Source organism: Protopterus annectens, chromosome 4.part0 (assembly GCF_019279795.1).
Source record: "Protopterus annectens isolate FY-2018-M chromosome 4.part0, PAN1.0, whole genome shotgun sequence".
Classification (NCBI taxonomy): domain Eukaryota; kingdom Metazoa; phylum Chordata; order Ceratodontiformes; family Protopteridae; genus Protopterus; species Protopterus annectens.
In genome coordinates this window covers 1,596,761,639-1,596,779,878 of record NC_056733.1, presented here as the reverse complement: position 1 = coordinate 1,596,779,878, position 18,240 = coordinate 1,596,761,639, and positions in this window count along the sequence as shown.

Genomic DNA, 18,240 nt, shown 5'->3' with positions numbered 1-18,240 from the left:
TATGGCAGGAAGAGTCTCATATAGGTTGTATGTAAATAAATGCATAATAGCCTGACAATAAAGGTCTAACTGCTGGACTGCATGTGTTTATTCTGGTATCATATGGTAATGTAGATTTGCAATCACTTAATAGTACTGTTGTATTAAGCGCTGTAACCCACACTGTGCAACATAAATAAAAAATATGTAGGAATGTCTGTATATGACTGGTGTAATCCCAAGATCAGCTAGTACAACTGGGAGAGACATAGACAGAAAACAGTGAAAAGACAGACAACAAAATCAAAATAGCACACACAATTGAGACGTGAACTGTTACATTTTTAGCCCATATCTGCTGCCTGTCACTGTGTCCCCCTGGGAAATCAGTGGGATGATCTTAGACGTATAGGCTGCAAACAATAAATGCAATTGATTGTCACACATCTATAAGAACAAACCTGTCACTCTAGCAACTCCCCAAACTGTTTTGAGAGTAATAAGCCAAGTACATCCCATTTACACTCCCATGTTGCCAAGCTGTGACCAGAGTGTGTACAGTAACAGAGTGAGATGTAAGTGCATAATACTAATGTAAAGCTGATAGTTTGTGTGGCAACAGTTAGGTAGTGCTAAAAAACATTGCTCCTACAGGTCAGTCAGATATGAACACTGTTCCCAGAAATAAAAGAGTGATACCCTGTACTGGTACTGTTTACTTTGGTATTGTATGACATTGTCAGTGTTGCTCTGAATAATAAGGTATTACTCATCACTGTCACCCACACTCTGCTACATAATGAAACTGTCTAGGAAATCCTGTATAAGAGTGATGTAATACAAGGTCAGAATGTAAAACCAGAGGAGAATTATACACAGAAATCAGATAAGAGATATACAGCAATATCCATATAGGAAACACAACTGTGATGGACAGTGTTTTAGTGTTAGCAGATACAGCCACAGCTATGGTCTGAATCCTGGGAGTGGAAGTAGGCTGCATACAGAATCATACCCACAACTGTACAGATATGTCCAGAATGTCCAGTATATTGGCCCTTATCTGTTGCCTGTCACCCTGTCCCCCTGGGAAATCAGTGAGGTGATCCCAGATGTTTAGGCAGCAGACAGGAGATACAACCGATTGTCACACATGTATAAAAACAAACCTGTCACACTAGCAACTCCCCAAAATGTTATGAGAGTATTAGGCCAAGTATGTCCCATCTACACCCCCATGTTGTCAAGCTGTGACAAGTGTGTACAGTACAGTACAGTGCACAGAAATACCTCACTAAAAGAATCACAGGCCTAAAGACTAGAACGGTGCAGTGGTGCAGCGGTAGCATTGTTGCCTCACAGCAAGAGGTTCTCCAGTTCGATTCTTGGCTGGGGTGCCTTCTGTGTGGAGTCTGCATGTCTTCCCTGCATTTGTGTGGGTTTCCTCCAGGTGCTCTGGTTTCCTCCCATGTTACAAAGACATGCATCTGGAGCCTTTCTCCACGGGCCTCTGCTGAAAATTGGCTTAGTCAAAGTCAGACTTTCCTGGTTAACAAATGTTAAATGAAAAATAAATAAAGCAGATTCCCGACCGTCTAAAAAAACTCCAGCTATACTCTGTGGCATATTGTCTACTCAGAGGTGATCTCTGCTTAACATACAAGGTCAAGTCAAACCCTGAGATGTTGGACATGCTCCACTTAAAGAAATCCCAATCTATCAGAGCCACATGCTCCAGGGATCTAAACCTTGTCATCACAATGAACAAAACATGCTGGAGGGATAGGTTCTGGACCCAGAGACTCCCCATACTCTGGAATAGACTACCCATACATATCAAGTAGAGCACCTCCTTGGACCTCCATGGCCCTCTTCAAAAGTAACCCTGACAATTGGATGGGAGGTAGGAAATTCACTTTGGAGATCATGTCAGTCGCCCTGCTAGACAGGGGTACAGGGAAGTAAATATTGTGGGAAGAAATATCCAGGAAATTGTTATGGCTAGTCTTGTATAGGCCCTAGGGCCGATAGCCTAGTACCAACCTATGAACCAAAGTAACAGAGTGAGATGTAAGTGCATAATACTAATATGAAAGCTGGTACTTTGTGTGCAACATTCAGGTAGTGCTTACAAACATTGCTCCCACGGGTATGTCAGATACAAACACTGTGCCGAGAAGTAAAAGCTTGATACCCTGTACTGGTACTGTTTACTCTGGTATTTTATGGCATTGTGAGTGTTGCAGTTGCTCTGAATAATAACGTATCACTGATTACTGTCACCTACACTGTGCTACATAATATAACTGTCTAGGAAATCCTGTATAAGAGTGTTGTAAGTCACTAAAGGTTGAAGAGGGCAATAGTTTACATATGTCCCAGTTCACATGCATGTGGTCAAGACATGGCCAGAGTCTGGGCAAAAAGAGATGGACAGGTGTGTGCATAACATCAACCTGGAATCTAGGATTATGTGTAGAAACAGTTAGTGTTAACAAACAATTCCCCCTCAGGTATATCAGGTAAGAGGGGTATACTGCAGCTAAAACCAGTCCATGTATATAGTTGTCAACAGCCATACCACTGTCCAAACTAAGGCAATAGGGTAGTGTACTAATACTTGTAAGGTACAGATAACAGCACTGACTAGGAAAGTAATGCAAACGTCAGGAATATACTAGTTGTTAATTGACATCTTTCTCCCCCCCCACCATATCTCCAACAATACACTAAATACCCACCTCAGCTGGTACGTGATGACTCCACTGTAATGTTGGGACATATGTCCTGTTGTTTGATAATTATTTAAATCTGTTTCTATGCATGTGCTATGTTGAAATACTCCAACATTGGTGGCATGGTGCCATCACTGTACCTGCATGCTGTTGTTAATACCAATGTGGTCCCTTATATATGCATGTGTTTTGTTTGCTATGCAACTGTTCCATATCTGGTGTCTGGGTTAATGGGAATATCCTATACATGCTGTTATACATAATCCTGGAATGTGTTGACTATTACTAACCCACATATGTTGATAAACCATAAACACCATAGCATGTATGGGAATGCGGGTCCCAGCGGACCCACCTGTCCCACTTCAGCTGGCCGTGGCACCGGGCACCAGCACATCTGGGGCCGAACCCAGGACCTCCTCATCCATTGGTCCTGCATCACCTTTCGTTGGAACTGCCACAAGGGATGGGGCTCCTCCCCCTCAGAGTGGGCACGGATAGGAACCTGTCACCTGTCGCCAGGTCCAGGTCGTGGTGCATAGCGAGCTCCGCAGGTAGGTCAAAGAGCTGCTATGCCAGCTCAAGGGCCGTGTGTCATGACTAGAGGGTCAGCATGGCTCTCTGACTCAGCCTCCAGCACAGCCACCTTCGGGGCTGTGAAAGTGCAGTGGTAACTGCACATGGGTGGGGACCTCAGTCCCACTGTTTCCACTAGGGGGCTCATGGGCTTCCAATTTCCCAACACCCCTCCGCATCAAGGTGTTTATCTTACCATGTGTCATATACCACCTCTGTATGGGTCTTATTTGTCTTGTCTGTTAACCTACCCAGCTACCTCCCCAAATGTGCCTACTATCCCTCTCCAACATCCCACTCTCACCTGAAAAAAAACAAAAGGGCAGTCTGTTCCCAAAAAAAAATATCACCCCATACACAGCTGTCCATTTCTCACACATGTCCACTGGACACATGTAATCTGGTCTAATTGGCATCACAACATATTATTGTTGTCCTCACCCCTTTCTCAGGGGTTTGAGTGTCCAAATCTACCTCCAAATTCAGTGTATATGCACAGCTGTTGCTGTAGAAGAAATGGGCAGCTATGGACCTTCCCTACACCCTCCTGCACATCCCTAGCTATTTTCCCTACTGTCTTTCCCTCTTTGTGCCCCTTTCTCTCCACTTTCCTATCAACCCGTTTTTCTTTTCTTTTAAAGAAATTAGCATGGGGGTAAGCGGGAACAAGCACTTTTAAGCAGCAGTAAGTGGGTTTAAGCTTGGCTGTGCGGGGGTAAGCAATGCCTACACAGGTTAAGAGATTTAGAAGCTGACTGAGTATAAGAAACTGTAACCGGAAGTTAGCAGTGCTTACCTTCATGCAAAGCCAAGCAAACCCGCTTACAACTGCTTAAAAGTGCCTTAATCACTCTGTATCCAACGACCCTTGTTCTGCCCAGCAACAAAATAAACTGCCTTTGCAAGGCTTAAACTCAGGACCCTGCACAATGTAGTCAAAGTAATTTACCACTAAGCCATGTCAGATATACATAACCCTGACGTTTTCACAAACATATCATCCAGCCCAGTCATTCAACAGTACAGGAAATGTATTTAAACATGTAGATGTATGTGTGTGTGTGTGTGTGTGTGTGTGTGTGTGTGTGTGTGTGTGTGTGTGTGTGTGTGTGTGTGTGTGTGTGTGTGTGTGTGTGCATGTGTGTGTGTTTGTATATATATATATATATATATATATATATATATATATATATATATATTTATAGCTAAATAGATATAATGTAGCTATATATATATATATATATATATATATATATATATATATATATATATATATATATGTATATATATATATATATATATATATATATATATATATATATATATATATAAACATATATACATATATATATATATATATATATATATATATATATATATATATATATATACATATATATGCATACATCTATAGATATATATGTCTACATCTGTATGTCTCTATATATGCAGCAATATATATATATATATATATGTGTGTGTGTGTGTGTGTGTGTGTGTGTGTGTAAGCATAAATACATATCTATATAGATATATACAGACATATATCTATAGATATAAAAGAGAACATAACAAAAACATATATGTCCACATGCACCGTTAATGGGGTGTATTGTACGTATAGATTATCCCCCCACCCACAGCCAAACACATCTTCCCTGCAATACAATACCAACTGTTGCAAATCCCATAACCAGGACCTGACACAACATAGGCACAAGATGTTAACAGTACTCCATCCCACCTGTATGATGTCAGGCTGGTATCAGTGTATCATGCAGTATAGTTTGGCTACCATAGTGAATGTACAATGTGGAAGCAATCAACATTCCTAAGATACATATACACAGACACATATATGCTGATACATACATATATATAGATATATATATGTAACTACACCTACACACACAGATATATGTATAATAAGATACATATGTAGAAGGTGCACACAATACGGAGTAGCCACTATGCCTACAGTTGCCACCTTACCAAATGGACACTGTATGAGTCACCCATACAAATGACAATTGTTGCCTGCAACATATACCCACAGAGAAGTCAAAGGATATAACACCACACACAGGTTTGCATACATGAGAAGCTTTATTTGTGTAATATTACAGTTATATATGCCATGTCATATAGCTGTTTAGACTCTAACATACATATAGACAGAGTAATGCAACTGTGAAACAGTTATATTAATACAGTAGTCTGAAAAGGTATACATATGTTGCTGTCCAGGCCAAGGCCTTCAAGTAGTACAATAGTAAAGACAGACTGGGCCACACAATAACATTTAATCAACAGTAAGTAATGCAGGTGTATAGTTTGGCGGCCTCTAACTTCACTCTGTACACAATCCCTAGGGGGTAAAGACCTCAGCTGACATAATGGGATGTACCTGTTACATAACAAGGCATAACTGACACCATCACAATCACACTGGCAAACAGAACAGTCTATTTGGCAGGAAGCTGTAGGGACTGCACTTACCCAAGGCGAATTGTATGGTAATGTACATCCAGATACCTTAAGGCAGCTTACCCTTGATACTCCCACATGTTGTAACAGCCTAGGTTAGTTATGGTGCACCCCCCCCATAGACTGAATAATACAGGGCCATATACCACTGTTACATCCACTCACCTCTGGAGTGCATAAGGGTACACATGTATTGTGTAGATGAAGCCCATGCATATATGGACTCAACCCCACAATATGTGTGGGGGTCACAACAGCAGTGGACTGATGGTAGGAATGACAGCATGACATACTCACAGCCCACTACATAACCGCTGACAGCATGTTATATGTACAAAGCCTGGTATGTAGGTGGAGGACAGAGGCTGGAACACAGGCCCATATGTGAAATACTGTTGTCATACACTAAGCAAGTTGCTGGTGTTACAGAATAGTCTGAAACATACTCTTAGTCAGGAATATGAAGTTAGAAACAGAAATGGATGTAGCCATGTACTGATAGCACTCAACACACACACTGCCAGTGATATATCTGACACAAAACCTGTGTGGTGGACAGACAAAACATAATAGGCACACCTCTGACCATCAAGTGGATAGGCCTACAGTTGAGAGCTATGCAGACAGACTGCATTCCAAGTTAAACTAGTATGTACACACAAACCCTGTAACACTGGTGCTATACAATGCATACAACACTACTCACACTCTTTCTGTAGTGATTGGTGCAGAGGCCATCACCTGATCATGTGCATCACCTACAAATTCCATGCTGCAATCTATTCAAAGCAGCTCAATCCATTTACTGGAGGGTGACCGAAAGCGAGAGAGATTGAAAGGCAAAAACAAACACAAAAAACACCATCCATCAAACTATCCAGACGAGACATCATTCCCACAACAGATATGTGAAGTAAATGTGCATGTAATTGACTATAGTACTTGATCCATAATAATGGGATAGATGATGTGGAATGATTTATATGTGCCATCAGGTGTTGTTGTTGTAATGATGTTCAGCTGAACAACTGCTGTGAGTAGTGAGCCATACCCATCAACTGCTCAGAGCAGCACTGACTGATAAGATGTAAGCCATCATAGTGTGTGCTGTGTAATGGGAAGTATGTATATTAATGTGGCAAATAGCTGGTGGTGGAAGTAATGCCATAATGATGGAAATGTGGGTTCCACAGCCCACCTCTTGCAGGATATGCAAGTTAACCTGTATTGTAGCATGCAGGAATGCCAGAGGTGTGTAATAGGGTTACCTACAATTTGGTCCTATATATACCCCCCTAATATCAGGCTGTGTCCATATGTGGCACCTGTCAGTGTTGTAGCAAGGCAGAACAGTGCAGCTGTGCAGGAAGGTGTTGTGAGATTGTGGACCTGATGTCTGAATGTAGCCCATATATAGGTATGCATATGTGTACATATATATATATATATATATATATATATATATATATATATATATATATCCACATATATATATATATTTAGATACATATGTAGATATATATATATATGTATATATATATATATATATATATATATATATATATATATATATATATATATATATATATATATATATACATATATATATATATAAACACATATATACAACATCATATATATCTACACATATATAGATATATACCTATATGCACATATCTACATATATACAAACACACACCCACAGACACACACACACACACACACACACACACACACACACACACACACACACACACATATATATATGTAAATACATATCCCCTTATATTACCACCACAGTGCTGCATGCTATGTGTGAGGGAACAGCACACATAGCAATAAACATAGATATCTACAGCTGTCAGTGTGTGCAATATGGACGGGTATCTCACATGTGAATCCCTTATTGGGACCACATTGCCCTTGTCTGTGAAGTATGGAATGGGAATATGGGGAATTATGGCAGGTATAGTTGTGGAGGTGGTCAGGGTTGGTAGATATAGAGGACAGCCTACAGGGGTGGTATGTGACACGTGGTGGATAAACACCTTGGATGGTGTGTGTGGTCTGTGATGTTGGCACCCCATGGGTCCCAATATGGACAAAATGGGAGCAAGCCTCCCACCCACTGCTACTCACAACATAAGTCCATGTCCCGGAGGTGCCTGGCCTAGAGGCTGAGCAGGAGGAGCATGTGGACCCTGTGAATATGTACTGGGTGCCTCAAGGTGATGTAGCACATCCCACATGTGTCTGTGGAGCCCGTTATGGAACAGACCCTGGACCTGACCTCGGGGGACAAGATCATGTCTGTGTGTGCCCCCAGCGGGGGGGCAACATCCCCTGAGTTGGTTCCACCTGAAAGTATTGCTGGACCAGTACATGAGGAGGTCCCAGGGTGGGACCCACATGTGATATGGCCTGGTAACATGGGCAGATGAGTTTCAAGAGGTGGTTCTGCTGGCCAATATTACATAAACATGCTATTCTGTCACTGTTATAGAACATATGTGGGTAGTAATAGTCTACACAATTCTGGAACATGCCCAAAAGCATGCATAGATATCCCCAATAACACATAATGTCAGATGTGCAGCGACCACATAACAAGAATACCACAGGCATATATGGAACCATAGTTGCCCTGACAATGGCATGCAGGTGAATAGTCTGTAATAGGCCAGAAATGATAGTGTCCACACAGGGAACATGGCTACAAGCATATTGCACAAAGTGTGGTACAATACAATATCTTCCCCACTGGTAGGTATGCTGTAGCCATATCTATTGAGTTGTGTGTACAGTTTGTTGTCGCTGATATGGTGGGGGGGTGACAGTGATGTGTACTAAGAACGGTGGTAACCTTGCTGCATGACTTGCTCACACCTGTGTCCATCTTTATGTCTTTCAGGAGGCAAGATGTCACATGTAAGGCTTCTGGCTTACTCTGCTTCAGAGAACGACATTGTGGTAAACCACCTAATCCAGCACTACCCTGTCTTGTTTGGCCAGGCCGCCCATGATCAGCAGGAGTGAACAGCCCTGTGGAATGACCTAGTCCACAAGGTCGATGATGTCGGACTGCACAACCACAGTTTTGAGCAGGTCCAGCATCATTGTTCTGACCTGCTTCACAATGCCCACTGGCATACTGCTGCAGTCTGGGGGGATCACCTCACAACAGGGGAGGCCATGCCATCCATCTGCCCCTGACACATGTGGAGGAGCTCCTAGTCAGCCTCAGGGCACCTGCCCGTCCACATAGCCAACAACTGCCTGACACCATGGTAGAGGTGGGTGCTACCCACACACCAGCTGAGGAACATGCAGGTAAGGCCACAAGGCACATCAGTAGACCACTGTTGAGTATACATCTGCATCTGTACAGGTAGATCATGCATATCTGACATGTCATAGATATAGTTTGTTGCTGCATAGTAATGATAAACAGATGTACATATGTGGTAGTATTGTGGACATGTACTGTTAATGTATTGTAATGCTGCACCCATCCTGTAGCAATGCCACAGGTGTGGCCACTGACTTTGCATCTCTCAACCTCTTATGTAGGTCCCTCTGGTATACTACCAAGGCAGCAGCCTGTAGCTGGTGAGTATTTTTTTTTTTTTGATGCTTGCCAATACACCGGGCATGTAATAGTGATGGTATATTCCATGCACACATCTAACACACCTACCCAGAATGCATGCTGTAACGCATATTGTTGCTGTTAAATGCACGGCATCACAGTGGTGACCATGATGGGATTTTGGAAAGGTATATCAGACACCTGCAAAATAACTAACATCCTGTCATTGTGGAATGTGTCTACAGGGAGTAACATAATGGTGGGAGACATGTCCTACAGTAGGGACATGTCTGAAACATCAGACATATACAGTGCATCACCGGTGTATATACCTGTAGGACAATGGCAGCTGTTGCAGTTACACTATGGCATTACATATTACTGTGGTCCACATTATCAACTGGGACTAGGCTGTAACATGTGGTGTTCAGTGTATGGGACACCGCAAACTGACACACATGTGTAGGACTTACTTGTCAGGCATTTGCAAAAAGGCTGAAGGTGGGGGGTGTCATCATGACACACCAGTGCACTGCAGCAGGGATCGTAAGGATGCTAAGAATGGCTGAATCTGCACAGTCAGGTTCAGGAGCTGTGGCAGACATAACCCTACCCTCACAGCAATAGCGATGGCAGCGTGTAAACACCAAGGGGTGTGCATATGAGTAGACCTTGCAATCATGCAGATTAGGGGGACATGTGTAGGGCAGACTGAAAATACACTGGAAAATGCAGATGACCCATGCTAGTATACCCCTGCCAGTAGTAGTGACTGTTGTAGTATACATAACAATAGGTGCAACAAACCATCATGATAAGAGTGTGCACACATATGCCCACACAGAGTGTATGCATCATGGTCATCATCTGCACACCTAACACATTCCGTAGACACTGCATGTGAAAGTACAGGACATATGTCACATATCGGGCTCATGTACTGCTAATATATGTGGTGATGTGGTCCCATGGCAGATCAAGGAAGGGTGCATCATATCTATAAGGATGTGTACACTCCCCATAGCCATGGTATGTTGTTACAGTTGTCAGTGTAATAGTATTGGATTGGTCATACATGGTCCGCTGATGTTGAGAGCTGTAAATCAGACATCAGGCATTCACAAATGGCATCTGTCCACATATCATCCCTGATATGTGTTGCTGAAAAACAGGGGCTGTGAACATTAAAGCTGACATAACTGACACAGTACTACACATTCAGCAATAGGTTGTACACCGGTGAGGTGTGGTGCACAGTACATGGCAGGGTGCAAAACAGGTGCACAACAATACTGTGTACATGGGGGCAGTGGTATCCAGGGGAAGTGGCATCAACTAGTAACACAGCACATGCATCACACACACACACATATATATATATATATATATATATATACTGTGGCTAGCATGGATTGACTATAGCTGCAATGCATGCTGTTGTGTACCATATGTTATGCATGTTGACAGATGGGTAATAGGAGGACTGTGTGTACTATCATTGTGCAACCTCACCTGTATGTGTGTATGTGTGTGTGTCCTGGTGGGTGGTTAGTTTGTCTGTAGGGTCACTCTGGTGAAGTGGAGGGAGGTTGATGCATGTAGGATGCATGTGTGCATGTGTGTGTGTTTGTGTGGGCGTCCATGTATGTACATGTGTGATTGTGGGGTTGTTTATACAGCACTACCTCCCTTTGGGATCATGCAGTACATGGACATGGGCTGCCACATGACACACCAGGAATACTTGTCATGTATGTAATCACAGGATAGCTGATAGTATAATAAGGTCTGTAGCATGGAACAGGCATTGAGAGGGAAGGTAGATACCAGGAATACCCTTAATATCGCATTCGGCAATGAGATGACTGACAACCCATGTATGCAGCACTACAGATGTATTGGGGACTTACTAGTCAATACCAGGAAGTGTATCCATATATTACAGTTGTCACATGATAGGCTGATTGAGCAGCATACCAGGCATGTACTGAGCAATACATACACAGGACACACCAGTGCATGATATTATGGAGTGAACATAGTAGCCCCCACATATAGGGGCCATGCTCATGATGTCTGTACATACACAGGGTGAACACTGAATGACAGCAGTGAGGTCAGGTAAAACCATTCCACTCAGGTCAGGCAGGTAATGGAGTAACAGGGCTTGTGTAGTGATCACTTGTCTAGGCATTTAGAGAACAGATATGTATCAATGAGTGTATGCTACCGAGTGTGATGCAGGATTGGGAATGCATGGGAATATACGTGGGACTGTCTGTAAAGTCACAGACAGATAGGTATTAAGGTGGTGTGTGTGTGTGTGTGTGTGTGTGTGTGTGTGTGTGTGTGTGTGTGTGTGTGTGTGTGTGTGCGTGTGTGTGTATGTGTGTGTGTGTGTGTGTACTGTTATGCAATGCTGTACAGGTCTTAAAGTGCATTTATTGCTTTCCCCCATAGGTGGCGAGATGTGTCAGGGTCCCTCCTGCATGCAATCTGATGTTGGTGTCCATACAGACACCAAAGATGATGATAGTAATGTTGAGTCACAGGTGGGGTTGTCAGGGGCTGAAACAGCTCCATCATTTGACATCCCACTTTTAGCCACCCAAACCCCACACACAGTTTCAGCGCCTATACATACCCCATCACTAGTGGCCATAGTGGAGGAACAGCTAGAGTTTGATGGCAGTGCACAGGAAAGTGTGGTAACCATGCCTACTGTGTCTGGTCGCAGCAGGCATAGCTGGATGTCTGGCAGTGCACCACATAGGCAGATGTCCCAGGGTGTTCATGGTAGAGCCGCTGGTCATCATGACCCTGGCTGACGCGACACAGCTGGTACCAGCAGGTGCATGTTTCAGGCTGTCATGGTGGTGCAGGCATGTATGGAACGTCACACCAGACAGGGCCCGAGGCTGCAGAGGGCTGCTCTCACATCTGCAAGTAAGAACTACCGTGAACTGTCTGGTGCCATCCATGCATTTAGTGAGCTCATGGATAGACAGTCTAGTGAGATGATGGCCCTCATCAACCGTGGTTTTTCCATGCTTGAATGTCTTGTGGGAGTGTGGTGATGGCCACATGGACATAGGCCAGCCCCAGCACTGTGGAGGGAGAGCTGTCCACACCACACCACAGCAGACCATGAGCATGTAGTCCTGGCCATTTCCAGGAGGGACCTGGTTCCAGCAGACATTTGTCATCATCAGATGAGAGTAGCACATCGAGGCCTGTACCTGGACATGCCCATGGAACCCCTGGCAGGCACAGTCCATGTGTCCATGGCTGGAGGCAGTGAACTGCACACCCTGGCAGGTATGGTCTGCAGCTGCTCATAAACACCTGTATAGGGCAGGCACATGGCAGAACTGTGTGCATGCATACCCACACACTATACAAACACACTTAGGGCAACCCCATACTTACACACACTGCATCACCATGCCCAGTTCACCTCATTACACCCCTCACCCACACACATGGTGTCAAATGTATGGCCCACCCTCAACCTCTGGCAAACTAACATCACACCCTGTGCATATGGTGATACCTGTGCTACATCCCTGTCATCCATACCATCGATGCAGGGACAGGCTAATATAGTTCTGATGCACACGGTGACTGTACTACAGTGTACCAAAGTACTGCAGTGTAACATGTTGTCAGGAGTAAAGTGTAATGCATATATGTCAGGTAGCGTAGCCATCCAGCAATGATGCATTAGAGATGTTAGTAACACTGGTTGATTGTGGTCTCTATAATGTTATTCATTTGTGTTGTAGGTGTACATGTGTCAGCACGAGGATGGTCTGCAGTCATATTCCACAACGGGGTATGGCACTGTGGTGACACCATAGCTGTGACATGTCTATGGGTACAGATGAACACATGTCACAGGTTTGTATAACAGTTATTGCCTGTGCCACATGGACAGGTGACCTCCTGGGATGTGTATAATCTGCAACCTGATGTAGACCCATCCACATACAGGCACACTCTTACTTGGCAACACTGGGAATAGACCCCTACCTAGATATGTAGTGATACTGAAGTGTGTGGCTTTCATTGCACACACCACGCAACATTTAGGGTGAGGTGTGTTCCAGGTTGCATGTTACATGCAGAACATCCCCAGACATGTAAGGTATGCTAATGGGGATGTAATGGGTGTATATGGACAATGCATAGTGTGACATACCTTCATATACACATTAACAGACACATAACAGGCAGACACACGTCCAAGAGACCTAGGCCTATCGCTGCTAACTAACTTGACCATGTGTCCAATGTATTCCACATAGGCTACATACAGCACATGCACAACTGGCCCTAGATTGTGGTATCAGTTACATGTATGGTTGATGGTGACAGTGGTAACCATAACGTGGTACGTGGGACATATACCGGGTGTACCTTGGTGTAATAACAGTGTACACAGCACCAACATCCCCCAGTGGAAATTGTACTCCCTGAAACCCATGATGGCACTCTGACATACCCACCATCACACATTGCCCACAACTGCGATACAACCCATTGTATATCCCAACATTGGTACTACAGGGTTATGCATCAAATGCACATGCCACAGGCATAGTAGGGTGTTGCATGGTCATGCCTCACCTATGGGCAGCAACAACACTATCTGTACTACTGTGTGGCAATGGGTATTGTAATAGGAGTATGTGACCTCGGAATGCTGTACCCTACAAATATACGGACATGCACACATACACAAACTTGCCAGAACTCAATGGGTATCCCATTCCTATCGACCCATTTGTACAACACTGTTGTGCTAATACTGCACGGCTCATGTAGTCGGTATGGAGAGGAGCTTAACAGGGTACATGTAATGTCCCATACAGCAGCAGCCACAACTGACTATGGTAATGGGTGTTACGGTGGTTGTGAAGGCCCTCATGGAATTCCCAAGTACATCTGTGCTAACACACAGACACCGCTATACTCAGTCATGCACACGTACAGATGTGTCAGTGCTGGGGTGCATCACTACAGGTGGTCATAGCTGTGTACCTAGCTATTGTCCAAGGAGAGATGGGTTGTGTAGGGGATGTGTGTACAGTGGCATCCTGCCATCTGCCATATATCAGCAGACAATCTATCGACAGACACTACTGTGGTGACCCTCAGGATGAGAGTGACATGCAACAGCCAATCCTCCAGGTGCCTCCTGCATATGGCCACTGAGGTGATCAGGTTGACATGTATGCAACATGCATTACAACACATGATTAGTGTCTGTGATGGAGACATGTACCCAAGCATGTTTTGTTGACTGTGGTAGTGTAGTTGAGGTACCAGTGGCATGTGGTGTGTACAGGGTGTTATCTCCTATATGTGCCAGTTCTTACACAGGTGGGCAGACATGTCAGTGTCAATTAAGCTTAGGTTGCCTGTACATATCCCAGATGGATACCTGCCATCTGCACATTGCACATCTGTACAGGGACAGACAGTCATCAGGTTGGGAAGTAGCTATGCAGTAGGATGAATGCATTGACAGATGTTTGACAACAGTATGTATGCCATAACTACATGTCAGAAGCCCTCACTAACATGTGCTGTACAGACGGTAGTCTACAGTTACATTCCACATGTTGGATCATTATCCAGTAGGGCTTATATACTGTGACACAGCTCACACACCAGGGATACAACAGGGAGGCCTCAGAGTCCAGCTATGCCTGCAGGTGTGCCTGTTGTCAGGACTACATTTAGCACTCTACTCTTGCCTGGGTATGCACTGTCAGCAGTAGTGCTGCCATGATGCACTACATGCCAGTGTGACAGCATGCACCCTGGGCTACTACCCCTGTATGCAACATATTCACATGGATAACAGTGCTGTACTGGCCTCATACACATCTGTGTCCCAGACATGACACGCACACCCCTTGCTACTGTAATGACAGCTCATAGGCGCATGTATTGTACATGGCATTACATACACTTATTACAGATGTCATTACCCTGCTATGTTATCAGACTGGGTGGTGTGAACTGGTTACAAGGGCTAAGCCATCCTTAGCAGGTATTAACATTGCTACAATATAACAGCTAAGCTGATTTGTGCACTGGTAAGCAAAGGCAATACTGTGTAAGCGCCCATACGTTTACCCATAGCTTAGCACCGCTTAGCTTCGCGCAAACCTGTGCAAGCCTGCTTAAAGCTGCTCAAAACTGCCTTAACCACTCTGTATCTGACAGCCCTTGTTCTGCCTAGCAACAAAATGAACAGTCGTTGCAGGTCTTGAACCCAAGACCCTGTAATCTATAGTCACAACACTTAACCACTACACCATGACTACTATGAAGATAGCTGTTGTTTTTCCAATATATCTGTCAATACACATATTGATTAGTATTGAACAATTGTCTATACTTCCACAATTCTGTTGTACTTGTTATTAATATGACTGTTGCATCACATATGTTGTTTTATCATAATGTACACATAGCATAGCAGATACGTATGGTGAGATACATATAGGAGGGTATACACAACTGTGAGGTTTACACATGACAGGAATATATCTATATATATATATATATATATATATATATATATATATATATATATATTTATATATATATACATATATATATATATAAAATAGGTTAATATATGTCTACATGTACATACACATGTATATTCATACATATGTCTGTATACACATCTGTATAGTGCAACATATATATGGCCATGTGTACATCTCTTTGTATATACATATATCTATATGTGTGTGTGTGTGTGTGTGTGTGTGTATATATATATATATATATATATATATATATATATATATATAGAGAGAGAGAGAGAGAGAGAGAGATAGCTATTTATGTATGCACATCCTATGTGTACAGATATGCCTATTTATGTAGATATATATATATATATATATATATATATATATATATATGTAGATACCTATAACTATATGTGCATACATATCTATTCTGATATACCTATTACTATCAATATATATGTAGATATCCATAAGTATATGTGCATATGTATCTCTATCTGTATATGTGTAGACATATATTGCTGTGTATTGGTATATATTTGAGTGTTTATATGTATATATATATATATATATATATATATATATATATATATATATATATATATATATATATATATATGTACATATACATATCCATCTATGTATGTCGATATGTATATGTGTATATATCTATATAGATATATTGATAATTATATATACGTATATGTTCACCATATGTCCACAGCATGGAGTGGAGTCCTACCTCAGCCCCAATAGCCCCAACCTCTTAGTGCAAGGGGACGTCAGGTATGCATTGCAGGTATATATATATATATATATATATATATATGTAGACTATTGCTACTGTAATAGGGGTTGTCTTTACAGACATGTTGTGTATGGCAGGTCAAATCTGCTTTTAACATGTGCACCATTGGCTATTGACAGATATCCTAAGGATATCATAGTACAGTACCACTGCTAGTACAGTAATGATCATGTGGACTACAACAGAGATATGGCTAACAAATGTGTACAGTCTGCCACACTCTGGTCAGTCCAGATGTATACACAGAACCCCTTAGTGCAAGACATGTGGTCCAAGCCTGACAATGTGGATGTTAACAGCCATGTAGATGGGTATATCACTTAATACTGGTATACATTTGCCCCCATAGGTTATGCATTCACACACCCCTGTCTGTCCTGACACATAATAACCACTGGTACAGAGGTGACATGGCCACATACTACCCACTAGTTAGTGACCTACATCTGTACAGCATCCCAGTGCTTTGTCTGAAATACATGAGTGTTTATATGTATATATATATATATATATATATATATATATATATATATATATATATATATATATGTACATATACATATCCATCTATGTATGTCGATATGTATATGCGTATATATCTATATAGATATATACACATATATATAGATATATACACATATACATACACACACACACACACACACACACACATATAGATATATGTATATACGAAGAGATGTACACATGGCCATATATATGTTGCACTAAACAAACTATACAATAGAAGGAGGAAGCTACTACATGATAGAGCAAAATCCCAAAAAGGGAAGGCATCTCTGATCAGTATTAGCAAAAAACTACGGGCACTCATAAAATCGTCTAAGGCCAGCTTCGAGAGAAAAAGTGCACAGGACACTAAGGATAATCACAAGGCTTTCTTTAGTTATGTTAGGAACCTGGGTGGGAATTCCCAGATATGCTCAGAATTAGTCCAAAATGACAAAAAATACACCGAGCCCACAGACATTGCCAACATCCTAGCTGACAGGTTCAGTGCAAACTTCTCCCCTCTCCCACCAAAGGGCAAATATCTATCCCAACAGAGTGATGCCCCCTGACATCTCAGATGCTCAGGTAAGAGCCCTCTCCAAAGCAAAAACACAGCATCAATGGGACCAGATGGTGTCCGGGCTGCGTCCTACATGAACTCCAAGAAGAGCTAAACCCAAACATAAAACTACTGTTCAATCTTAGCCTCACTACAGGATATGTACCCAAAGAGTGGCGTACAGCAACAGTGGTCCTTCTCCACAAAGGTGGTGCCTCAATGGATCCTGGAAACTATCGCCCCATAAGCCTGACTAGCTTGGTCTGCAAAGCTATGGAAAGGATCATCATGGACCTCATAAATAAAGATATTGGGGACCTACAGACACTGGATCCTACCCAGTTTGGCTTTGTTAAGGGCAGATCCTGCCTCTTAAACCTGGTTGATTTCTTTGAAACAGTCACCAAGGCAATTGACGAGGGGAAGGTGGTCCACACAGC